Here is a 27,793-nt window from a genome sequence, read left to right as displayed (position 1 = left end):
AGAGAGGAAAGCCACAGAAGAGATCACAATGCATATTAAACAGAACATTGATAACGTATGCCCCACTGATTTGTGTCTTTAGGAAGATGATTTAAGCACACAGAAATCCATGTTTATGCATGCTCTTCATTAATGAACTGAATAAAAATGTCTGACATATTAAAGTCACTTCAGTATAGAAACTAAAAGCTTTACTTTATTCCACCCACCTATGATTTCATGACTTTGATTTTCTTCAGGAAAATATCTTTAATGAGCTTCTTTTACATCATTTATTTTCCAAATAATTGGATGTATCATTAAATTTCCCCAACTATAAATGATAGTCAAACTTTATTTTCTTTGTCTTTTATACCTTATACTTAATTACTGCTTTGGTTCTTCAGACTATTATCCTAGGCGCTGTTTTATTTGATGCATTTGACATAATTAATAAATTCTTATACTCATTTTGTATATGAATATAATTTAATTTTTCTGAAGCTTAAGAAAGTAACTTGTTTATACTGCATAGCTCATTTTTTAGTTAATTCCCATCTGAAGTATATATATATAACAAAAAGTGAATGAAATAATTTATTAAAATAAAGACCCAAGTATTTCAATTACAAGGTAGGTGTAGTCAAGGTGTTACTTTAGCCCTAATATTTCAATCCAAAGTGCTTTTTACACCCTGCTTTTGGAAATCTCTTCCATATTTAAGTAGTCCATGCCTGAACTATCAGGAATGTTTCATTTCCCTCTGTGAGCATCTCACATCGAAATCTATCACACTGCCTGTAGCTCATTGAAGAATGAAGCAGAAGCATATTCAAGACTGAGAAAAGAAACACGTTCAAATTTTGGAAGCCAATTTTCTTGGCTCTCTCTGTGTTACATAGAAAAGTCCTTGGGCAGTGGTGATGCTAAAAGGAGATATATCAGTCTGTACTTCTGGTGGCCCATTTTCCTGCAATGACTGCACCTTCAGGGGTGACACTAAGTTTGCTGAGGATTGTCACCAAACTGATGTGAGAACTTTGATCCCAGGTAACCACAGGTTGTGAATCAAATTTTGAAAACTGGGCAGTTTTTTCTTGACCTGATGTGGTTTATAACACCAAAGCTATGACACACCTTGGTGAGATGCAATCATGATGTAGCTACTTGCTAATTACATGGCAAGGGTCAGAGGGGTGAGACAAGCCAATGAAAACCTTTCAGTATTATGAAAGTCTTGCCTTCCACATATATCAACACACACAAGCACACACGCACAGAACACACACACAGGAACACATGTTTTAATATTTCATTTATTTATTTACTTGAGAAGAGGGAGAGAATGGATGCACCAGGGCCTCTAGCCACTGCAAATGAACTCAGTCATGCACGATTTTGTCCATGTGGCTTTATGTGAGTATTAAAGAATCAAAACTGGGGGTTTTGGCTTTGCTGGCAAGAACCTTAAATCCTAAGCCATCTCTCCAGCCCGTGTGTGTGTGTGTGTGTGTGTGTGTGTGTGTGTGTGTGTGTGTTTGTGTTTTATAAATACTTATACAGCTATGGAGGGATTCTATGATTACCGGTCTGCTCATTCATTTTCTGGCTTATGTAGTTCTTGATAATATACTCAAAGCAGTGAGTCAATAATGAGTTCAGATATAAGTAACTAGGCAATTCATCAATGTGTAAGTTAAAAAACATTCAGATATGTTTGGAAATATAAAGTTCATTTGGAGACATTTTATTGAACAATCTTCAAGTACTTTATTATGAATATTACAAATATCTAGTCATTGAGATGTAGGGTTGTTTGAACTCACAAAACAATATTTTATGAACCCTTGACCCTTTGTGGCAATCCAAGGTGTGGCTTTGGTTGCTGGTGAAAATGAAAGCGTATTTTATTTTTATTCTGAAAATGCATTCTATCTTCATTCCAAATCTATGACAGTGCCTAATAACAAGCTAACTTCCTTAAGAAAAAAATATCATGGCATTAAATATCTAAATTTCTAGTAAATACATATAAATTTTTACACAGATACATAGTTTACTTTGTAACATATATATATATACATACACACACATATACATATATATATATATATATATATATATATATATATATATATATATACATATGCACAACTTTTTAACCTTTGTGACTTTAAATAAGTCATCAAGTAAGGAAGAAGGAGCTAATTTGTTGCATCAAATCATTTTCTTGCAGTGATTGCACATCGTACCTGGCACACAAATTGCATGCATATGAATGAATGTGCATACCTCACTTATGCTTCCTTGCAATTTAAATATGTATGTTTTCATGTTTTCTAATATTTTTCTGTGCATCTCTCTGAGAATGAACTTTACTAGTATTTTTAAAGGTTTTACTTTAAGAATCTTTAGTATTTGTACAAAAAGTAGGCAATTTTTTGTAAAGGGGATCCTTTAAAAACATTTAAAATTTTGTTTTTATTTGTTTTTGAGGCAGAAAGAGAAAGAGGGAGGGAGGAGAGAGAGGGAGGAAGAAAATACACATGGCAGGGCCTCCAGCCATTACAAACAAACTCCAGACCCATGTGCCATCTTGTGCATCTGGCTTATGTGGGAACTGGAGAATTGAACCTGCATCCTTAGGCTTCGAAGGCAAGTGCCATAACTGCTAAGCCATCTCTCCAGCCCATAAAGAGAATCTTTTAAAAATATATTTTAGGGTTACACCCAAGTAAAGTCAGATGTAGAAAGTGGCACATGTACCTGGAGTACATTTGCAGTGGCGTAAGACCCATACTCACTCTCTCTCCCCTCTCACACATAAATAAATAAATATATATATTTTTGAAAATCTACTTCAGGATACAAAGAATAGTAAAAAGCCAAAAATTGTTCAAAAGTGGTCTAGAGGGATTCATGGTTTCCTATTATAGTTATGGGGATAAAGTATAGCTATGCAAAAATATCTCTGTCCTCTCCTCTTGATGTTGAATGATATATTGCTATGTGACTAAAAGCACTGCCTTGCAGTAACCACACAAAAGATTCTTGCTGTGACCTCTTGTATCTGAAACCCCAACATTCCTCAAATGTAAATGGGATATAAGTCCAAAAGTACTACTGAGAGCACCAAATATATTCACATGGAGTACCCTGGGTTAGAGATTGTTTCCTATTAAATAACTGACAAAATACCCATCAAACAACTTTAAAAATGTATATTTTAGAGACTGAAGAGGAAAAATCATTTTGTAAGGCATCCTTTAAGCCTCATCATCATGACCCTAAACAGAAAATTGAAATGTGTCCTTCTTATTGGGCCTATACTGAATTAACTGCCTCCAGAATCAAAATGAAAGGCTGATCTTTAAATTTGTCAAAATTTTAAGTGTAATGACATAGATTTTCATATTTTTTGTGTCACTCTTTAAAATTAGTGCAATTTAGTTTATTTTCAAAACAACTTCAAAGTTGTAATTTCTGAAAAGTTAAAGCAATAGAAAAATGCATTCTGTTAACAGCTTACATCATTTAAGTATCTTAGTATTTCAAAGAAGTAGAAATGGCTGCCTCTAATCCCAGTGAGTGTGTGTAAGAGATTTGTTCTTCACTTAATTACTGGAAGGAATGTAGTATCCAGGAAAGAATGCCAAAAGTATTGTGATACATTGCCAGTCCCCAAAAGGACACAGCTGTTGACCCCAGTCCCATGAAAAACTGTACTGAGATGCCCTGCACATCAGCATATTACATACAAATAAAAGCTGGATGATGCAAATAGAAATTTGCTCATGTTCACTCATCAATTTTTATTATTGTCACTTGGTAAATGAATCTACAGTTAATGATTTTTTCTAATGTATTATTAAAAGTGTTTCCCATTATAATCCAAATAAATGGTGATTGATGGGATGTTTGCGCTTTATATTTATTTTTGAAAACACACTCAATTATGATAATTGCTAATATTTCAGTTGGTGCCTAAAGCTACTACATTTTCTGATGTTTCATTTAATAACCCATAAGTCATCAAGCCCTTTAGCCCCACCCTTTGCTCATGAAGTTCATACATCTAAGCCTTTGGTGCTTGTTACCCTGTGAGAGAAATAACACTGCTATTTTGTAATTGATTTTATGCCACTCCATGACGAGCTATTTCAGACATTACTTTAAATAAAAAGTTCAGGAACCCAAATGTACTAAGCCCTTCTCTGTGGTTATGTAAATATATGAAATACTAAGTATAAGCAGATTCAGCTTGTCCTGGTTTTAGCAGCTTACAACTTTTCAGTGGTCAATACTTCCTCAATCACTTTAAATTGAAATATATAATCAGAAAAATTTTCATATATGAGTATCTTAATTTTTTAATAATTTGATTTCTTCTTTTGTCTTTAGACCCTTCAAAAGTGTTTGAGTTTCTTTTCAACTGAAGTAAGACCACTAGAATATGAAAATGTTCAAAGCATGAGTGTTTCAGGAGAATTTCCCCAGTTTTTAAGTATTTGTGTGAGGTGTATGTGTTTTCAGAGGCTTTGGCCTCCATCATTCATAAGCCAAGGCTTGAAGGAGAAAGTAAAAGATGGAAAAATTAATCTGTCTGTGTAAACAAATGGATGGCCCCTCAGCTTTGTAGCCATCTTGTTTGCAGCAGTGGAACAGTGACAAACGGACCCTTTAGCTACCCATCATTCATGTAAGGAGTAAGTTTCAGCTTCTACTTATGTCTCACATAACCTTAAGAAGGACGGGCTTTTCATTATAAGTGAAAAATGATCTTATTCATCCCCATTGTGATTGTCTTCATTTTTAAGCTATTTATCATAACCCTAAGAAATATCAAGTGCATAAATCAATGAGAGTTTAAGGAACTGCCTGTAGTGAGTATTAAGCTGAAATTTAGCAGCCATGTGTCCTTCACTTTACAGTTTGCAAACATAAACTAGTCTTGTCTTGGGGTATGTGTGCCTTCCATCTGTCTCATTCATTCCAAGAGTATGTGGTTTAATTATTCCCCTTGTCCTCTATTGCCACTGAGTATAATTTCTTTCTATTCTTTCCCAAGGGCTTACTGGTATTCATCTCTCTTCTTGAGCTTTGATGCAAAAGCATTTGGGGGATTAAGAACACTACTTTGCAAAGAAAGAGGACAGTTTCTATTCTTACCATCACATTCACTCATTCAAAGTCTCAGATTGTTTTCCATGCCATCCAGATATGTTCCAGAAATGTTTGTTTTTATCGGTTATGTAATTAGACCCATCTTTGGTTTTTGATGGCAGGGTCTCAATGAAAAAGCTCAAAGTATTTCAGGGAAAAAGGAAAAATTGAAGCATCTTCTGATATTTCTGCAGTTATTTCTTGAATTCCAAGTTGAAGCCCCAGAAACATCTACATAAGAACTGAAGTGTTAAATCATAGAGACAAATTTATTTGACACATATTTATTCCCATTTTTATCAGAGTTTGAGAGTGACAGGGCTGTTTACATCTCTGGTTAAACCCAGCTTAGGGATCACTAGAAGTCTAAACCAGTAGCTTTTAAGTTACTGTATTACTACTCACAAAGAATTGGAAAGTGTGACACAAAGATGCATAGGTTATGAAACATATATTTTCTTTTTTTAATTAATTAATTAATTAATTTTTAATGACACAGAGAGAAAGAATAAACATGCCACGGCCCCTAGGCACTGCTTATGAACTCCAGATGCATGTTCCACTTTGTGCATCTGCCTTTACATGCATACTGGGGAATTGAACCTGGGTTGTTAGGCTTCACAGGCAACTCCCTTAACTGCTAAGCCATCTATCCACACTGAAACATTTGTTTTAAGAGAGAGTAGAAGTAAAGCAGTAAAGCTCCTAAGCTGAGGTATGTTCTAGGAAGTAGCTACATGGTGATCTGGATTGTGTTTTGCTAGAGCCTTGGAAATTTGCCTTAGCTGTCCAGTTGGGATGAGCTTTATTGTCAAGTTGAAATTTATCTTGACATCTCTGATTGGGTATGTTTCAGAGAGGAGAGCATAGATTGGGAAAAAGCTACCCAAACTGTTCTGTTCACCTTATTTTATTACATTGAAGTTCCCTTTGTTACTTGTCAGGTGGTGTAGTTACCTTCTAGCTGCTTAAAACACCCAACCATAAACAGATGATGACAGAGAAAAAAGATGGTGGAGCAAGGCCTGGGCATCACCTCCTTTTGGCAGCAGGTGGCAAAGAGCACTACTAGAGTGAGCAGAACTCTAACCAGGTGGAGCTGGCTGCAACACCTCAGAGCCAACCCCTAGCAACACACCTCATCTAGCAAGGCTCCACCTCCCAAGTTCCTACCAGCATGTAAACAAGTATTCAGAATAAATGAGTTTATGTGGGTCATCATGCAAGCTACACATTTTACCCTGGTCCCTATCATTCATGACCACCCATGATATAAAATGCAATGGATCCAGCCCAACTTAAAAATTTCCCATAGATTGTATCAATCCCTATGCTTTCAGATACCCCTGAAGCCCAAGGTTTCTCAAGAATTAACTGTAGAGCCAACAACACACAATGGCATAGTGTAAATATTCACATGGCAAACGAAGACACATCAAGAAAAGATTGAACCAATGCAGAATCTAAAGCAAACAGGGAATATATCTAATCATTTTGCTTCAAGTCCAACTTTTGTCAACAGTACTGAATTCTCGTTGGTTTCAATTTTGCCTCTCTGGCTAGGCTGCCCACAACATAGGAAAACATATCTATCTCAGGCTGGCAGCTCTTCCCAGCAGCAATCCCACAGTCCTAACATCTCCCAAAATCCTAGTTTTTCCATTGGAACACATGGTCCATCTTCATGGTCCCTTCACAGCTCCATGCAAGGACTCCAACAAACCTGCTTCACATTTCCCACTGACCATTTTGAAAAATCAAACTACATTACAAATCCAATAACCTTTCATTCCTGCATTTGTTATACTCCCATAGTACCAGATGGGCTACTGAATTATTAACCCAGGGTGGGATAAAGTCGACTGTCAAGAGAAAGAAAACTCCTTTAGCATCCTGGCCTCCTAATATCAAGAGTCCACATTCTTTCTGCTATCCCAGTGCAGAACAGCTGGGCCAGTATAAATGCTGATAACCTCTCAAGCAATTGCTCCTGAAGAAGGCTGCTGTCGCTTGTCCAACATTCATTTTGTGTGTGTGTGTGACATATCTGTTCACTCATACCAGTCCATTTCTTCTAAACTCAACCTTGCTCAAGTTCCAAGAGTATAGGCAGAGTGCAGTAAGCTACTCACACCAATTGCTTCTAGTCTAGTCGAGATAATGTTCTCCCCTACCCCGACACCACCATAAGCTAAGTCTGCATTGTACATAGCATTTTTTTTTAAATTTTATTTATTTATTTATTTGAGAGCGACAGACACAGAGAGAAAGACAGATAGAGGGAGAGAGAGAGAGAATGGGCGCGCCAGGGCTACCAGCCTCTGCAAACGAACTCCAGACGCGTGTGCCCCCTTGTGCATCTGGCTAACGTGGGACCTGGGGAACCGAGCCTCGAACCGGGGTCCTTAGGCTTCACAGGCAAGCGCTTAACCGCTAAGCCATCTCTCCAGCCCTGTACATAGCATTTTTGCATTTGGATTTTTTTTTTTTTTTTTTTGAGGTAGGGTCTCAATCTAGCCCAGGCTGACCTGGAATTCACTATGTAGTCTCAGGGTGTCCTCAAACTCATGGCAATCCTCCTACCTCTGCTTCCTGAGTGCTGGGATTAATGGTGTATGCCACCATGCCTGGCTCTTGCATTTTGATTTTTCAACTCTGACTAGAATGGTCCATCAAACTGATTACAGCACTTCAAGACTTCTCTTAGAACAAGGGTTCAAATCCACATTCTTCCCATAAATCAGTTTTAATAAGCCCAAAGCCACACAGCCGGTGACTGACAGTAACGGCCCAACTCTCACTATCAGCTGATGGGAAGAAAGGTTTTTTAATTTGTTTGTCTTACAATCTTAAGAGGAAATTTCATGATGACAAGGCAAAGATAGTAGAGCAGAGGCTGGATGCCACCTTTTTGTCACAACAGGTGGCAAACAGCACCAGAAAGGCAAACATAACTCTTCCAAGGGGGACTGGCTATAATACCCCAAAGCCCACTCCAGCAACACACCTCTTCCAGGAAGGCTCCACTTTCCATATTGCCTCCAACTGAGGATCAAGTATACAAAACATATGTATTTATGAGGAACATATGGTTCAAACCATAACATCAAGATAGGTCAGCATCTGTGTTCTTTTGGACCTGTGTTCATAACTGTCTTCCTTTCAAGAGTTTACCTTGCCCTCACTATCTATCACATATATCTATCATATATATAGCAGCTGTTGTCAAGGGACAAAACAGCATAAAAATTATCTGCAATCACAGAGCATATGTACTGTATTGAAAAGAGAGTATTTAACTCATCTCAAAATATGTATGATATGCTTACAGATGAAACCATGGTGTGCTGTGGGGTCCCTGGTTTCTCAGGAGGCCACTGCACAGAGGCTTCCAGGAGGCATCCAGGCAACTGTGGAACAGGGTCTTGAGAGGCCATGAGTGTGTGGGGCAGAAACACCTGGAAGACAACTTCAGAGAACAGCTTGTTGATTTGTCAGGGGACTGAGATTTCATAAGCAGTTGAGAGAGAGAAAGCTGAAAGAGGGTCCTAAGGGGATTGGTGGGTTCAATGGTTGCCTGCCAATGCATAATTGCCATATAGGGATGTTCATTCTAGCACATAGGGAGGGCGTCAGGTGATCTAGTAGTGGCAGGAAAAGGTGTGGGGTACTGGTCACAGGAGAATGGGCTCTGTGAAGGCTACTGGCTAATATCATATAAGGAGTTTCCTTGGCAACCGTCCAAAGGCCACGGGGCAATGAGAGAAACCTAAATCTTATCAGAACTTCCAGGTGTGTGTGTGTGGGGGGGGGGGGTGTCCCTACTTCCTGCCAATCTCAGGGCCTGAGACTTGTAGGGGTTCCAGGCTCACTGTAAACCCAGGAAATGAGTGGAGAAGGCTCCCTGCTAGTCTGGGACTCGAGATACTGCCCAAAAGTTCAGGCAGCTAAGACTTCTTCATAGCCTGGGGGCCCTAATCATACCTGATAGTTTAGGCTTTCCTTAACCCAGGGCCATGCCTGTGCCCGACAATGTGGGAGTAAATGTTAGAAATCGAGCTGACATTGCAGTTTCTTGATATTTTGACGGCCGTGTGCTTTTTTGCATTGTTAATTGGCCAGTTTAGCCTCTCTCGTTTGCATGCTGCCTCCCTCATGGTGGTAAGATGGCTGGCTATTTTCCAGCTCACAACTTATTTCTAGAGAAGAAGGGAAAGAACAAAGAATAGGATGTACTAAGGCATGTGTTCACTGTTTTACCTTTGAAATGCTACAAAACAATTTAAACTTAAATGCTTTCATACAAAATTGTGTGAGATAGTCATTTTATGCCACAAGACGATGTTGGACTCTGAACACACTCAGAGTTGCATTGGCTTCCAGTACAAAGTCTGGGATAGGTCGGAAATTTGTCCAGGCATCTGGCAACTAAGCTTCATGTGATATCACTTTTTTGGATTATTGTCTAAGTAAACACAATTTATGAAAATATTTTCATAAAACATACTTATATTGACTAAACCTATGTTACAATAAAAGGCATACTAATTAAAGGATCTAAAATTACTTCAGTTTGGGAAGAGTTATTTACAATGACAAATACATTCCTTTTTCTATTCTCTAGTAAAATTCAGAAAAGAAAGTTGTCAGAATTAATTATAAAACCAAGTTCTTATTCAACTCATTTTTATAGCTACATTTATTTGCAATCAATTTTAAATAATACTTCTATTTATTCCTAAAAATTAACTTTCTAAAAGCTTATCATTTTTCATGACTTTTTACTACTAAGATATTTTTGTGATACACATCAAGAATCATGGAAGTTTATGACATAGCAACAATAAGATTTCATAGCAACTGATCTAGTAAGTGCATTGAGCACTCACATCTCTATTTATATAAATAATACAAGAAATATATACAGAAAAGGAAATATCTTTTAGTTACTCATCTTTAATAGTGTGCTAAAAGTTCTAGTGAAGGTCTCAGACTATGTGATGCAATGGTATTAGGTCTGTTTCAAAGTGCTCCTTACCACAATGAAGTACCAAAATTTTTGCCCATGAATTGAGATCTATATCTGGATACCAATGCCCTTCCATAGTAGATAATTAGCTCCATTTATTTCTAAGGAAGCAGGGCAAGATTAGCAGGAAACAAACAGATAAGATGTTAACATTTGTTAAAATCAAAGCAAAACTGGTGAGTTGGAATGGCAGAAGGTAGGGCAATCAGTAATGACTAATGGGTATTTTTATGCACTTACATATAGATCTGTTTGAAGGAATAATAGAGAGATAATAGTCAACACATTCAAATCAAGGAAAGCTCTATTTCTTGGCTGCATGGAAGAATATGAGTTCCAAGCAGACCTTAGCCTGAATGTATATGTTTATTATAACAGCATGATGTTTTGAAATACACATATATAGAATGGCTAAATATAATTAACATATATATTACCAAATATTTTCACCACTTTTTTGACAAAACATATTAACCACTCTCTATTTTATTTTATTTTTTAATGAGGGAAAAGGAGAGAGAGAATGTGTGTGCCAGGACCTTCAGCCTGCATAAACAAACTCCACATCCTGCAGCCCTCTGGCTATTTTTGAAGAGGGAGAGATTGGTGTTCCAGGGCCTCTAGCCACTACAGTCGAACTCCAGACACACAAGTCACTTTGTGCACCTGGCTTTTCTGGGATCTGAGGGGGAGTCAAACATGAATCCTTAGGCTTCACAGGCAAGCGTTTTAACCACTAAGCCATCCCTCTACCCCAATGTCCCATTTCTGATCAGTTACTAAATAATTCACTTTTTATTTCATCTCTTTCTCTTCATAGTTTTTTCCAAGAAGTTAGAAGGAAATGCAGTGCTTTCAACTAATTGCCCATAAATAGTTACATCTTTGAATTTTAAGGGATATTTTATTTTGATTTTTAATAGGATCCAACTTATTAAACATACTAATTGTTCCACCACTATATGTGTCTTTTTGCCTTCACATTATGAAAGTTTTTGTTTTTCTTCTCTTTATTTTATTTTATTTTTCCTAAGACAAGTCTAGGAGAAAACCAGGTCCTGCAGACTCTCTCTTCAAAGCCAGCCACCTGCTTTAATATTCCAGAGATAATGCCATAAATTTTAGGTAATAATGGGAATATTATGGAATGTTACATATTTAGATGTTTAGTGGTTGTATTAGTTATCTCTTTAATAACCATGGCAATTATCTGACAGAAGCAATTTAAAAGAAACATACATAACTCAGTCTCTTCCCCTGACCTCACTTTGGGCCTTTTCACCCCTGTTAATCTATTTTTCTACTTACATATATACATGTAGTTCAGTGGGAGAAAGAGATACCACCACTGAAGATACTCAACAGTGACACTGCAAACCTTATAATTGATCAGCCAGGCCAAATGAGCCAATGAGTGCAATAGTGGCATGTCTGTCATGGTGGAAACCAACTGCCCTCCAATTGGACTGGAGGTCTGCTCCATGGGGGGAATACATTCCTGATACTGAAAACTTAAAACAGAAGTAGTCATGAGCGCTGGGGGTGTAACATCTGCTGATGTCTGGAAAAATGTATATACTATGCTTATCAAACTGCCCAGTAAGCACTTCTCTTAATATTCATACCCTATATTAACGTTACTCTCACTTTGGGTAGACAATCTTCCCTTTTCAGGTGGCAGTGACCTTGGGATGACTCAGAAGGTATCATAGTGTTGGAAAGAAATGACTGGAGTACTGAGTAACATCTCGATCACACCTTCCAAGGCTGAGGGCCTAATGTGGAAGAGGTGGCGGAAAGAATGTAAGAGCCAATGGAAGGGTAGGACTCCTTACAACATGCTCCTCCAGACACAAAATGGCCTGGATATCAATGACCTCATAGTGCCTGACACTACCTACACAAGACGATCATAAGAGGAGGAAAAAATCATGACATCAAAATAAAAGAGAGACTGATTGAGAGGGGAAGGGGATATGATGGAGAATAGAATTTCAAAGGGAAAAGTGGGGGGGAGGGAGGGTATTACCATGGGATTTTTTTATAATAATGGAAAATGTTAATAAAAATTGAGGAAAATAAAAGAAACATACATGAGCTAGAAAGATAGCTCAGCAGTTAAATATGCTTGCTTGCAAAGCCTTCTGGCTTAGACTCAATTCCCAACCCATGTAAGGCAAACACAAAAAGTAGTGCAAGAATCTGGTGTTTCATTTGTAGCAGCAAGAGGCTCTGGGATGTTGAAACCCACACAATTATATTATATTATATTTATTATATTATATTATATTATATTATATTATATTATATTATATTATATTATATATATATGTATGTATATATATATATGTATATATATGTATGTATGTGTATATATATGCACACACACAGACACACACACACACACATAGTTTCTAAAGATAGAGGATGATTTATTCTGACTTGTATCTTTAAAGGTTTCAAACAACGTTTGGCTGATTCCTTTTTCTGGGCACGTGTGAAAGCAGAAAAACAGAAATATATAGTGGAACAGAGCTGCTTGCTTCAAAGCAGTTCAGAATCCCAGAGGTGAGAATGTCCTGGGACAAGATGTAGCCCGAAGAACACATCCTCAGTTACTTTCTTCTAGCAACTGGGCTACATTTCTAAAGGTTCTGTAACCCCCTAATGGTACCACCACATCATGATATCATAATCCACTAATTAGCCAGAGATGTGAAGATCCAGCCACTTGTTCTTGGCCTGGTCCACCTGAAAAATCTCTTTTCAGAGCTAACAAGTGAGGCGAGTCCATTCTTGGTCTAAAATACTCAAGCTGAAAAAAAAATGGGTGTAGCTATTTTCTTATTTTGATGATTAGAAGAGAAGCATAAATGAAAACATCTGAATTGTGAAACAACACGTAGGTGTGAAGTTTCATTCACAAAAGCTGCATGTGTCGCCCTGGGTAGAGCCCACAGTTATATTGGGTAGATGGCATGAGGGCTGAGAAGGAGAAAATGGACGTCACCTGATTTAGTCCTCACAGAGGACCAGCCATGTTTTCTTCTCTATTTAATATTCGGTAGCTTTCTGTATCAAGGTAAATATGAAATAATTCTAGACAATTTATATTTTCTAAACAATTGCACACTGATACATAAAACAAAGAATGGAACTACTAGGATTAAAAATTTTAAAAAAGAAAAAAAATGTCAAGTACCCACTGCACACAGATATTCAGCAAGGCTTCTGTGGCTCGACTGGTAGAATGACTTCATGAGCATTGCTTCTCAGCCCCACACTGCAACTGCACTCTGTGCACTTCTGCCTCCACTGTTTTCTCTTAGGTACTAAGAGATGTGCCCTGGAAATGAGAAAACCTAGTGATGGGAAACTTTCACAGGATATGGCTGACTGATAAATACAATTACTCTAATGCTGGAAATAGTGAATGAGAGCTCACACAGGGCATTCCTGAGGCAGTGGCTTTACATTGTTAAAATGCTTTTAGAATTTCTGGTGATTTCTTCACTTAGAAGTTCTCTCTCTCTCTCTCTCTCTCTCTCTCTCTCTCTCACTCACACACACACTCACACACACACACACACACACACACAGAGAGAGAGAGAGAGAGAGAGAGAGAGAGAGAGAGAGGATCTTATTTTGATACAAGCTAACCCATTCTCTTAAAATTTATAATAAAGAAACCTGCTGATCTTATTTTGATACAAGCTGATCCATTCTCTTAAAATTTATAATAAAGAAACCTGCTAACTCTGAGGTGATAAACAGAAAGGACCTTAAACATCTTAACATCTTTGCACGCTATGTGTCTTGTGACTTTCAGTCTCCATCTGTACTTACCTGTCTGGCTGTTCTACTCTTAATATATTTATGACTATTCTTTGAACATCAATTTCTAAAAACTATTTTCTGTGTAAATACATAAAAGAGTAAGAAATATTTACTTTACTTAGGTATTTGCATTACCAGAGGGAAACACACATACTTAACTATGTCTAATCTGTGAAAATGTAAGCGTATTTGAATAGAGACCCTGGCTTCTGGGTCTGTGTATGATGTATTTGTGAGGGAGGAATATGTGCACAGCTCCAAGATTAATAAGCAAAAAGGCACTTAGTTCATAATCTAAATGCAAACTTCACAAGTTGTTACACAGCTTGCAATGGTCATGAAAATGATTCTCCAAATCAGAAATGCTGCCAACAGACTTGTATTTTCTTCTTCAGAAGCATGAGTTAATTAGATGAAATATCTATTCTATGCCTTGTACTTCTAAAATAAAGCCCTTGTGCATTGGATAGATGTTAGTACTCTCCTGTCTCAATGGCAGGATAATTTGAATACTCGTTTCTCACCAGAGGAAACAAAATTTACTATATATTATCCAAATAGGAATAGGAAGGTAAACAAGTAGGTAACAGGAAAACATGGGGAAATGTTTCTTAAGGATTTTATGTCAGCTATGTAAGGGCTTATGCAGTCTTTAGTATATACTATTTTTGTTTTTGGCTTTTTGAGGTAGTTCTTATCATGTAGGCTGAAATTAAATTCATTATGTTGCCTCAGGAAAGCCTTGAACGCACAGTAGATACTATTTTTTTTTTAAATATTTTGGAGGTAGTCCCTCTAGTTCAGGCTGAAATCAAATTCATTATGTGGTTTCAGGAAAGCCTTGAACTCGCAATAATCCTCCTACTTCAGCATCTCAAGTGCTGGGATTTGAGGGAGAGGGAGAGGGAAGAAAGAGTGGGAGAGAGAGAGAATGAGGGAGGCAAGAAAGGAGGGAAGGAAAGAGAGAAGGAGATAGGGAGAAAATGGGTACACAAGGGCCTCTAGCCACTGCATATGAACTTCAGATACATGTGCCACTTTGTGCAACTGACTTTATGTGGGCACTGGGGAATCAAACTCAGGTCGTTATGCTTTATGGGAAAGCAACTTAACTGCTAAACCATCTGTCAAAGCTAAATACTAAATTTTTGAATATGATATTAAATATAGATATTGCACGTCCTTTAATCCTTCTATATCTTCTTTAATATTCAAAATAGAATTTGGGTTACAGTGAAATCTATTATGGAGTTGGTAGGTTAAAGTAGATTAAGGATGGGATTTAACATGCTGATGACATTTTCTTGTAGGACTTGGGATTGTTCAATAATTTTTCCAGTAACTCTAAGGAGTTTGAAAAGTAACATTCTAACATATGTTTTTGAGCTTACTAGCATACAAACAGTCATTGTGGCACATTTGATGTATCTAACCTCATTTTTCTAGCAATCTACTAGCTAAAATGAGTTACATGGAGACTAATTTAGATGCAGAGTCTTATATAATTGGAGATAAAAAATAGACAGTGATTAAAAAATGTACCTTGACCTAAGTCTACACCCATGGGTACATACAACCCTACAGCTAATTACTATGCTCCAAAGCTTGTTGCAGAATTGAAACATTTCAGGTATCATCCATGATTTATTACATAGTAATACCATTTTATTTTCACAACCACCCTGACGGCAAATATTTATTGCTTATGAAAGATGAACATGCTGAGAAATAGAGATAATATAACTTATTTCAGTGAACTTGGACTCCAGCCAAAGTCAAATTACAAAGTTCTTGATCTTGTTATAAGAACAGAGAACTGAGAAAATAGGAATTATAATTTGAGATGGGCAAAATAGTAATCATGCAAAAGCAGTGGTGAGAGAAACAAATTTATAGTCTAATAAGTGTTACGATAGCTGACTGAGTTGTGCCTTCATTAATTAATTCAAAAGACAAGTGTATATCCCAAAACAGCTGTTTTGATTTTTTTTATTTTAAGTATACACACTGTGCAATATTCACTAATTTTAAAATATATTTCATTTTGTGGGCTGGAGAGATGGCTTAGTGGTTAAGCACTTGCCTGTGAAGCCTAAGGACCCAGGTTCGAGGCTTGATTCCCCGGGACCCACGTTAGCCAGATGCACAAGGGAGCGCATGTGTCTGGAGTTCATTGGCAGTGGCTGGAGGCCCTGGCGTGCCCATTCTCTCTCTCTCTCTCTGCCTCTTTCTCTCTCTGTCTGTTGCTGTCAAATAAATAAATAAAATAAAATAAATTAAAAAATATATATTTCATTTTTCCAATAAAGATTTTTTTTAAAAAAAATAACACTTTTAAATAATATCTCAAATCATTGTGTGAGGATATTTGTGCACACTTTCAAAATGACTGAGAATTTTTAGTACTCATAATATTTTCATTAGTAATATCTTTCAGTGAGTATTCCCACAATGTTCTAATGACAAGACCATTTTGGATGCACGTAGGTACTAATAAAATAGATGGCATACACTATTTAGAAAATATAAAATTTTCTGATAACTATCTAAAGAAAAAAAATTAGTCCATACTCAACTTGAGTATGAGCTATTCTGGTGGCTGAATCATATGGATTACTTAAGACCAGAAATGTGAAACTGCATGGGCAGTACAGTGAGATATTTTCTCTTCATATGCCTAAACAAATATGTAGGGATAAAACACACAAGGAACACTTTTAAATGCCAGAAATAGAGGGTGAAACAGCCTCTGTCTAAGGACCTTTCTGTGACTTGCAAAACAAGACAAATACAGGCTTGGTTGACTTGAATAATCTCAGCACCACATAGCACCTGCTTTAATAGATCTTGTGTTATACTTACAAAAATCGAATTGTAGTAATTATCATTGTTCACCATGTATAATTAACTGTGACACTGAGACACATGCCACACACACACACACAATGTGCCAAGTTAATGAATCATTCACTAGTTCTTGGAAGATCAGATACAAGCAATAATAGCCACCACTCTGCACAGGACTAAGTCACCATCAGGAGGGTCATGTGCATGCTAATTTGAAGTTTGAATATGCAATCAGATATATTTAGAATTATTCCTTATGGGGATGGTAAAATTTTTGATTTTTGAATCAAAAAAGAAAATCAATTAACAAGATGCACAATATTTTCACTTTAAGCCACGCAGTTTTTAACAAGATAGTCATTTTTGGGTGCCCAATGAAAGAAATTGTAGCATTGTATTACTTCAAGCATAAGACACATAGATAGCTTCAAGTTGCCTGCATTATTGCTATGTCAGTATGTACTGAGCTATCAGTGATTGGTGCTCTTCAGGCTGTCTGAAGCAAGTTGGTGGGAAGCAGGACCCTCCACGAAGCTGGAGCTGCTCTTCCACAGTAAGTGAATCAGAGCAAGCCCAGAAGCAAGCACTTTCTCTGGAGATGTTTTCACATCAGTGATATCACAGTTCTCACTCCTGTGGCATTCCTTTCTAAATAAGAGTGTCACATTTCACTTAGTGACCCAGCAGTTCACTGCCATGTTCTCAACTGTCTGGTCTGACAGATGTGAGCTGAGAAGAAGATGCAGTGGCAATTTTTTATAATTTGTAGCAGTGGTGAATACTTATTTCTTTCTTCAAATCAAAATTGACAATTTGACCATCTTCAAGATATATTAATTACTTTCCTATGGTATAAGAGATGTTGATTGACTGGATCTGGTTGTTTTAGAGTATAGCTTCTCAGTAGATGACATAATTCTTCCCCAGCAAACATCTGAACATCTGGCTGCATCTGTAGAAGTGTGTGTGGGGGGGTGGGTGGGTGGGTGTGGGGGTGTGTGGGTGTGTGTGTACACGCATATGTCATGGGAAGAATGAGATAGCCAGTAGAAAGAGGCCCAGGAAAAGGATCCTGCTAAACAAACCAAAAACAATGAGGAAGACCCCTCACAACACAAAATTATCTTTCTCAAATGTTAATACTGAGTGTGCTGAAGAACACCTTTATAGAAACCAAAGAGAAAGGGAAAATTACTGATATAAATTTATCTGTTTCTCTATGGAGAACAGATAAAAGGATATACTATAGATTAATATTTAGAAACAAAGTATAATAATTATGGGCCAGAAAATCAGCATACGGAATGGAAAGTTTGTGGTAGGTACAGTAATCCATTTGAAGAGAGTAATAATAACATATCTCCTTTTATTCATTGATTCAGGAAAATTCTGCTATCTAGCTGGGGCACTTAATAGGTTCAGACTTATGGGGCAGAGTAGACATAATAGTGAATGAGTTGTACTTTTCACATACCAATAGTTCATATTCAGTGAGGGGATGGGCTTGTGGGATTTTCCGTATGGTTCCATGAGAAGTACTGGGAGCATCTCATACCGTCAGAAAGGAATGTTATCACAGTGCTTTGTTGGTGGTCATGTCCAACCTGGAGGGAAGAAATACTCGTCAGCCTCCTTCTCAGTGCGTTTTCTTACCCTTGGTCCTTTCACACCTGTACTAGATACAGTCTCTTGAACTCAGTTATTGACACACATCCTGTAGTCGTATACATGATGATTAGGATTTAAAGTCACCATAGAAACAAGTCTCTCCTCATGTCTTTGAGGAATTTTCTAGATTAGTTGACGTGGGAGAACCCACCCTAAATGTAGGTGGCACAATATTATGGGCTGGGTTCCTGGATGGTATAAAAAGAATAAAATGGCTCCAGGCAAGGTAAGTCAGCAGGTAAAGGTGCTGGTTTACAAAACTTGCCCACTTCGGTTTGATTTCCCAGTATCCACTTAAAAACCAGATGCACAAAGTGGCACATGTGTCTGTAGTTTGTTTGCTATAGGAGAAGGTCTTGGTGTGCCAATATTCTCTCTTTTAAGTAGGTTTAAAAAGTTTTTAAAAGGAAGGACGTGAGCTGAGCAGCAGCATTGAGCACGGTATGGTTCGTCACTGCTGCCTCAAGCCCCTGCTTGTTTTTTGTACCACAAGGACTGCAACCTGAATCTGTGAGCCAAAATAAATCTTTTATAATTTTTCCTTATAATTCTTGGCACAAAATGCCTGGCCAGTAGCAACATAGAGAAAGAACTCTTTTTATTTCTGGCTTGTAGTTTTAAGGAGAAGTTTCTACCATGGTGGGGACAGCATGTGTTAGGAGTGCAGCTACAACACCCCTAGACCTGCCTCCTGTGACAAAGCGCTAGAAAGCCTTTCCTAAAGGCTATATCAGCAGGGATTAAGTATGGTGCTTAATCACAAACACACGAGGATATGAAAGACATTTTACATTCAAGTGATCACACACACATACACATTCTCCCTCTCTCTCTCTCTCTCTCTCTCTCTCTCTCTCTCTCTCCATATATGAATTTCTGTCAGGTATTTTGTTACAACAATGGAGAAGTTAAGCATTATGATATTTGACATAACTTCAAATATCATAATGTAGTATTAATGTAGTATTTGTCCAAGTAATTGATTTTTTGCATGGGAGCGTTAAGATATTCCAAAGGGGGAAAAAAAAAAGATATTCCAAAGGGTATATAAACATATTTCAGAAAAATAAAACATCAAAAATTCATGTTTATAAAATTATTTTGTTTTGCCACAACTGGATGAAGTGGTTGGAGTTTGGTGGTGTTCCTGTAGTTAACAGATTCCTTTATATTGTCTAAGCATCAAAAGGGTGTGTTTGAGTTCTGGACGGTAAACTATGGGAGTTAGAGAAAGGGATATGTGAAATGCTGGGGAAAGCAGCCATTTTCTAAGAATTCTTGAATATTCTTGTTGTTTGAGAAAGGGCCTCATGTACCTCAGGCTGCTTTCAAACTCATGATCCGCTTGCCTCATTCTCCTGAGTGCTTAGATTTAAGACATGAGTCACTAAGCCCAGCTAAGAGTGCTTGCTTCTAATATAAATCCGGGGCTGGAGAGATGGCTTAGCGGTTAAGCGCTTGCCTGTGAAGCCTAAGGACCCCGGTTCGAGGCTCGGTTCCCCAGGTCCCACGTTAGCCAGATGCATAAGGGGGTGCACACATCTGGAGTTCGTTTGCAGAGGCTGGAAGCCCTGGCGCACCCATTCCCTCTCTCTCCCTCTATCTGTCTTTCTCTCTGTGTCTGTCGCTCTCAAATAAATAAATAAATAAATAATCTAATATAAATCCGGTTTTCAAACTTGGTGATTTTAAATGTATCTAACAGAGCATCTGAGAACTGTTCTTTAGTTATATTGAGAACCATGGTGTTTATTAAAAAAAAAATCTTATTGCTCCTTTATTAGGGATTAATTCTATGTAAGTAAGCAATAAGGAGAAAAGTGATGTCTTCCACAGTACACTCATTCCACTATACCACACATAAGCCTTAATTTTATGATTAATTCATATTACAAATAAGTTTTTCCTGATGGACAAAGGAGTGAAAGAAAAGGGGCCTAAACCTGAAACATATATGCCATTTGAAATATGTTTAAACTCACCATTTTTACAAAGATTATATTGAATTTTAATACATCCCAAAATATTTCATGACAAATTTCAAATTATAGACTACTTCTTTGCATTGTAATTATACTTTTTACAGTCTTATAGTAACACATGTAGTCCTTGAATTTCAAAATTTTTCCGCTGTGTAGGATAGTATACAGTCACTTGAACTGTGTACCTAAGTTTTATTTTTTCTTGTTATTGTTACACTTAAATGATGTCTGTTATATGACACAAATGATTGCTTAACCCCTAAAATGCATGCCTTAGAATGACAGTTTGTTCCAAAATTATTATTTACAGTCTTCCTTAATGGATGGAATGCCAACTGTGTGTTTTGAAGTTCATGAGGACTAGGTTTGTGTCATCATATTATCATAGGTACCATGTGATTTCTCAGTTCCAGTAAAGAATGTATATAAAGTTAATGTGATGAAAATACTATGTGCTGTGAGATAGGATCAATATAAATATTTTCTAGATATTCTTCACTAATTCTCATTTGAGCCTTAAGAAGTGCAATGAGCTCACGTTTGTCTTATTGTTAAAAATGTAGTGATGGTTGAATAAGTGTTTCCACATCATGTATGCTTTGTAAGATATTACAAGAGGTTTGTTTTAGGAAGTGGCATAACTAAAATAGAACTGTAGATGCCCTGAAGAAACAGTCACAGCTCAACTAAAATATAAGTGAAATTTCATAGAAGATAACCAAAATTTCTAAATGAATACCTGCTTCTGAAGGCCCACATTAAAAAAAAAAAGATTTTTATTGTATTTTCCCAAGATGTTATTTTTCATGTAATAAGCACCTTCATTAGTGAGATAAATATATCTTCATTTTAATAGAGCAAGAATAGTTTGATTGTATAACTTTCATTCCCTAAAGTGTTACAGAAATGGTGATTTCTCACTCTCCCACACTTATCTTTGCAGATCAGGTACCCAGGACTGCATTAATCATACTCCTGTGGTCAGAATGTGATCATAGACAGGTTGCTGGTACAGGCTTGCATGCCAAGCTCCTTGCAAGACTGAGTCAAGAGAAACAAAAGTGCAGTGGCTGCCTGAATCTAAGGCTTCACCAGTACAAGGCAAGCATTGTACTACCAAGCTAACATAGATTCAGTCTCCAGGTTCCTATGCCCCAAAGTCATTGTTAGGGATATATGATACACCTTCCTTCCATAATAATTGAAAGAGCATTCACAAGTATGTCCTATGTAATAAAAACCCATTCTTATATATTGCTTATTCTATCTTCTCATTCCTATATAATAGTGAAAATCATTGTCTGAGGGTTTCTACTTACTCATTTTTGGATTTCCTTTTTTATGCAATGTTATTATTAAATGTTTTTCCAATTAAATTAATACTTATTATAATTGATAACATTATTATCAGTTTTTTTTAACTTGGATGTTTTACAATTAATATAATAGTTTTTCATAAGCTTGGATTTTAGGTCAACTATCTACAACATGATATTCTCTAGGATTCGTCATTACTGATATTAGTTTTCAGACTGTTTATCAATAAATTATTATTGTTATTCTTTGGTATAGGGAACTGTCCCTATAATTTTATACATGTTAGGCAAGTATGCTGCCACTGAGTTTTATCCCCATACTGGAACTGTTAATTTGCATTAATACCAATGACAGTTAGCATACCAGGGAACATGTACCAAGTACATTGAGAAGGCCATATAGAGTAATCAGAATGTATGTACTTTGCATTCTGCTTAGATAATTAACATATATTCAATCTCTCTGAAATTACCTAGGTATTTAATGACTGTTCCCTCATTAATTTAAAAACATTAATTAATACTGAACTGTACCAACAGTTAAAAATAGCTCAAAACTTATTTTTCTCTTATTCGAGGTAAAAACAAGGTCTTTGTAGAATTTTTTTAAAACTCTTTAAAAGCTCCCATGTTACTATTATTCCAGGAAAATGTTTAGAGAACACAACCAAAAAAAGACAAGAGATTATAGAGTTTGAGTAACGGGGCGGGGGGAAGCATCTTAAGAGTTACAATTATAACTGTTTTGAAATATTTTAGTTATTAGAGAGAAAGAGGCAGATACAGAGAGAGAATGAGTGTCCCTGGGCTTCCAGCCACTGCAAATGAATGCCAGATGCATTTGCCACCTTGTGAATCTGGCTTGCCTGTATAATAGGTAATTGAACCTAGGAATCAAACCTGGGTCCTTAGGCTTCAAAAGCAAATGCCTTAACCACTAAACAATCTCTCAGGCCCCCAATAATATCTTTTTTTTTAGAAAAATGAGTTTGGAGAGGGGATGGCTTAGTGGTGTAGTGCTTGCTGCACAAGTGTGACCACCTGAGTTTATTTCCCAACAATCCCCATAAACCCAGATGCTGTAGTAGGCATCTGTAACCAAGCACATCTAATACAAGATGTGAGGTGGAGACTGAAGAATCAACCAGAAGCTTTCAAACCACTTAGCCAACAGAAAACAATTGAAACACTTACTCAAATAAGATGGAAGACACATCCAGTGTTGCCCTCTGACTTCCACACAAGTGCATGCCATACTCATGTCTTACACATATAGCAAAAACAAAATTTAAAAAGCTTGTTAAAAATGTACTTTTAGTCAGGCATAGTTATGCACACCTTTAATCCCAACACTCAGAAGGTAAAGGTAGGGTAACTGCTATAAATTTGAGGCCATCTTGGTACTACAGAATGACTTACAGTTCATTACAGTTCAGCCAGAGCTAAAGTGAGAATTTACCTCAACAAAACAAAACAAAAGTATTTACTTTTGTGTCTAGGGGATGTAGCTTAGTGGTGTAGTGTGTTGGGGGCATGCATAAAGTCTCAGGTCAAATCCCAGAACCCCCACCAACCCCTTTAAAGATTTTGAGCTCATGCACTTTGCTGAAAATAGTTTCATTTTTATGAATGGATATTATCTATTATACAATCTATTATTTCTATATACTACATTTAATATACCACATGTTCTAGTCTATCAGCAGACAACTGGACTGAGGTTAATCTTGGTTATTGTGAAATTATTAGATGTTAACTATAAATTTATTTTTTTACATTCATTAATCTTATTTCCTTCAGCTATATCCTGATTCTCATATTTCCTTATAGTAAGAGACTATGCACCATACTCTTAGTTTGAATAAATTTACCTCAAGAATTTAAGGTAATCTATTACAAAATTTGGAATCATAATATTTTATATTTGAAAATATTTTAGATTTCTAATCTATGTCCTGCATCATAGATTAACTTGCCACTACATCCATTTCCTTAGGAACAAAACATTAGGTTTCAGATTTATTTTGCATGCCTTTGCTAATTTATAGGAATTTCTTAACAATTATTTTTGAATTAAACATCAATTCCTTGATTGAGGGATAATTGTTCTGAGGAATGAATAAAAATATTATGGTATGGCTAAAAGACTACTGGCATATTGGCTAACAGAAAACAACACTGTATTTTTGTTTGATAAAACGAAGAGTGGGCGGGACCAAAAGATACCTGCTAGACTCAGCATCTTTGCTTGGGCATACATCAATACCTCAGAACAGGTGGATGGAATGATTCTAATTCCAATTTTACCTTTCATTAGTTAGGAGTGTTCCTAATTTTTTCAATGTTTGCTTCTCATATATAAAACAACACTCATGACTTGGTGAAGATTTGGAAGCCATAGCTATTAGGCATCACAGAGCAGCTGATTCAGACAAATAAGTAATAATAAGCTGTCCTGGAGGAGATCCCACCAGTCTCCGTCCAGGACAGTAAGTCTTAATGCCTACTCTCTTGCACTGCCCTGGTCCATGCAGTTCATCTCTTGACTCATCCTCCTCAGCCTCACTCACATATGCATGGTTTGGGATATTTTATATTTGTTGTTTACTTTTTCAGTCATGCACAGTTTATAACTCTCCTTATATTATTCATTCTCATTTAAACTGCTCAATAAGTATTCCACAAGTCTTTTGAAGTGTTTTATCCTTACAAGTCTTTATTTTTACCTGAATACTCTATCATTTGCTTATATACTTTTCATTTTATATATAATAGGATATGACATTAATAATTTAATATCTTACCTATTATTTTTTGTGGCTATTAACCCTATAATAGGACTAACTACATTCAAATGTGTTTTTCTTGTTTTTATAGTACTGATTCTTCTTTTTTTAAAAAAATATTTTATTTATTTATTTGAGAGAGAGAGAGAGAGAGAGAGGCAGACAGAGAGAGAGAATGGGCATGCCAGGGCCCCTAGCCACTGCAAATGAATGCCAGACATATATGCCCTCTTGTGCATCTGGCTGATATGGGTCCTGGGGAATTGAACCAGGGTCCTTAGGCTTCTCAGGCAAATGCCTTAACTGTTAAATCATTTCCCCACCCCAGTACTGATTCTTTTTAAGATTTGCTTCTGAAAACTATTTTATTATGTAGGCTACTCAGAAGTACAAGAATGAAAGATAGAGAGATGATATTGTTGTTAAAAAGAATTAAGGATAATTGTCTGTTCCCTCTCAGATTTTGGTATTTATGTAACTTAGTTTATTTTTGAGGCAGCAAACTATATTCTGCTTTTCTGGTATATGGTTGATCCTACACAACCTGACAAGGAAAACTACTTTTAAAATAAATTCTCTAAATTCTGTAGTAAACTACCCAAAAAGCCAGTTTATCCACTTTTAACTTTCTGCATAAAATAAAAAAAAAAAACAGTAGTCAGATCCAGGTTTTAAAGTTTATGGCTTTCTTAGATAATTTTTTGGTATTTTTTCTGTTTATTATCATTAATAGTTATATTTTCCTTTTCATGTGTCTTTACTGATCTTTAATTAGGTTTGATATCTTTGATAATGTTTCTTCTGCCTCATAGACCTCTGCTATGAAGGAATTCTAAGGAGTGGTAATCATTCACTAACATAAGCTTGAAATTTCTTGTTTATTTGTCTTTTTTATATAATAGATTCAATTTTAAATTTGAAAATTCAGAATTTCATTCCTTAATCCTATTTTAGATGGATAAAATATGTATCCCTAATACATCTCTATTGAAAATTTCTTCAGCATGATTGGTAGACTCAGTTGATAGATGCTTATTAAGTATGTCTTTGATGTGAGGCAGGCACTTTCCTCAGTATTATAAAGACAAATAGCTTGTCTTCCAATTACTTGATTAGTATCAGTATGGTTAAATTCTGCTTCACCCCAGCTCAGCTAAATGCTTTTTATTTTGCAAAATAATAACTAACTGAAGCAACTGCAGTAAGAAACATCCTCACCATAACAATGGCATTTGGTATGGCATGTATAGTTTCTATGTGGCAGCACTGGACTCTGTCTTCTGAGTGTGATTTCTTGCCTACCTCACGTACTCCCACCACTTCATAAAATTGTCATCATGGAGAATATTGGCAATGTGGGCAAAATTCATTTGAATAAGGGCAAACAAGTAATGATTATTATAAATAGAATTTCCATTGCAGGGAGGATACCTTCAGAATCTGGCTCCTGAATCATTATGCTAAGGTAGGCATAAAAATACTTTATTTATGGGAGGATAGACATATCTAGACTGATGGGAGAGGAGATGAAACTGATGTGAAATTATAATGCTCATAATCACAAAGTATTTCCAATCTACCTACCCACACCTAGGGAATCACCATAAAGGCAGAGGATATTGGTGCCAACATGTAGTGTGTAGTAATGATTAAATCATGCAGCACAGGTTGAGTTCACTTCATCACTTGGCAATCATAGTCTGTAACCATTAACTTTTACATTAGGATTCTTTTCAGATACTTGAGCTCATTTGTCCTAGTTGAAAAGACCTTAAATACCATTGTTTCCCAGACTGCATTCCCCTTCAGAGAGAAGATATGAGTTTAAATTCCTAACTCTTATCAGCCTGTTTGAAGAGCAGGGTTTGAAACGTGGAGGCTTCGTTCATTCTAATATTGCATTGCTATTTCACTCACCTTTCATAGTCTAAGCCAGAGAGGATGCAGGGTTGTGTAATAAAGTAGTCCAAAGTTGTTCAGCATGGGGAAGAAGCAAAACTATCAGTAACAGCTACATGAAATAAAATGTTTCAGAAAGATTATGTTTAAAGAAAAATATCATCACCTACACTTTACTCTTCTTACATTTGCTATTTCATTATGTAAAATGTTATCTATGTTTAATTTCTTTTTGTTTCCGACTATTTTCCTATAATATTGTAATTGACATAAACACTAAGTTATCTTATTTCTGATTTGATTTTGATCTTAGTTTTTATCCGATAACAAATTTAAATAGATGCATGAATAAAAATTTTATAGTTTCAACTATTATCTTAAAATCTTTGAAGTTCTTTGAGTTGATGTCTCTAAATTGGGATAAATACAACATGCCATTTGTTTGTATATGAATATGTTGCTTTCCCAGTGCAATATATTGGTATATACTGTACTGGTTTTCCTATGTGTGGTTTTGGTAAATTAAATAAGGGATTGGTTTACTGATATAAGTGAATTTATGTGGAGGATTTCTATTCTGTACCATTAGTCTTCATGTTGGTTTGAATGGTAATGCCATGCGTTTGCTACTATTTTCTTTTATAATGTTTTGAGATGTAATCTAATAATGCTTTCAAGTCTTGTTCATTTTTTGCTCAATATTTTCTTTGGCTAGTTGATATCACGTGTGATACCTTGCAAATTTAAAGATTTTTAGAAAAAATTCTGGGAATATTACAGCGGTATTTTTATTAAATGAACATGAAATATGTTAATTGTTTTCATAGTGGCATTTTAACAAAATTAACTTCATATTTATGAATATGGGAAGCACTTTCCTGTGTTTTGGCTTTTTCAACTTTATCAGCAGTGTATTGTGACCAATGTCTTCACTTATTCACTTAAATTTATTCCTCTATTTTGTGTGCATGTGTGTGTATGCACGAATGTGTGTCTGTATGTGTACCAGTGTGCATATGTCTGCGTGAACATGTATGTATTTGCATATATACATATACATGGTTCTGTATGAGCATGTTTTGTGTGAAGCATATGTGTATTTGTTCATGTTTTTGATTTTGGAATTAAAATAATTATTCTTGCTCTACTCATTATGACTAGATGTATGAAATCCTGCCTTATCCTCTTTGCTAAATAATGGTAATGGGCAAAATGGTCTCCTGCCTCCACTTGGCTACAGGCACATCACTGATCTATTGGATCTATTGGAAGAACATTTTGCTTCTC

The 27,793-nt window shown here is 36.3% G+C and overlaps 1 protein-coding gene across 50 annotated transcripts in view; it reads left to right on the top strand.

Annotated features, from left to right (window-relative positions):
* Nucleotides 1-27,793, top strand: part of Ptprd (protein tyrosine phosphatase receptor type D) — a 2,343,620-nt gene that overhangs the window by 704,364 nt on the left and 1,611,463 nt on the right. The window contains exon 5 of one of the 50 annotated variants that reach the window (XM_045148466.1): nucleotides 26,030-26,072. The exons of the other annotated variants lie outside the window; for them this stretch is intronic. The gene's annotated coding sequence lies outside the window, so the exon portion shown is untranslated. The remainder of the gene's footprint in view (nucleotides 1-26,029; nucleotides 26,073-27,793) is intronic. 50 annotated transcript variants of the gene reach the window in all.

Source organism: Jaculus jaculus, chromosome 1 (genome assembly GCF_020740685.1).
Source record: "Jaculus jaculus isolate mJacJac1 chromosome 1, mJacJac1.mat.Y.cur, whole genome shotgun sequence".
Lineage (NCBI taxonomy): Eukaryota > Metazoa > Chordata > Mammalia > Rodentia > Dipodidae > Jaculus > Jaculus jaculus.
Note: the sequence above shows the minus strand (reverse complement) of the source record. Positions and strands in the feature narration are given on the sequence as shown.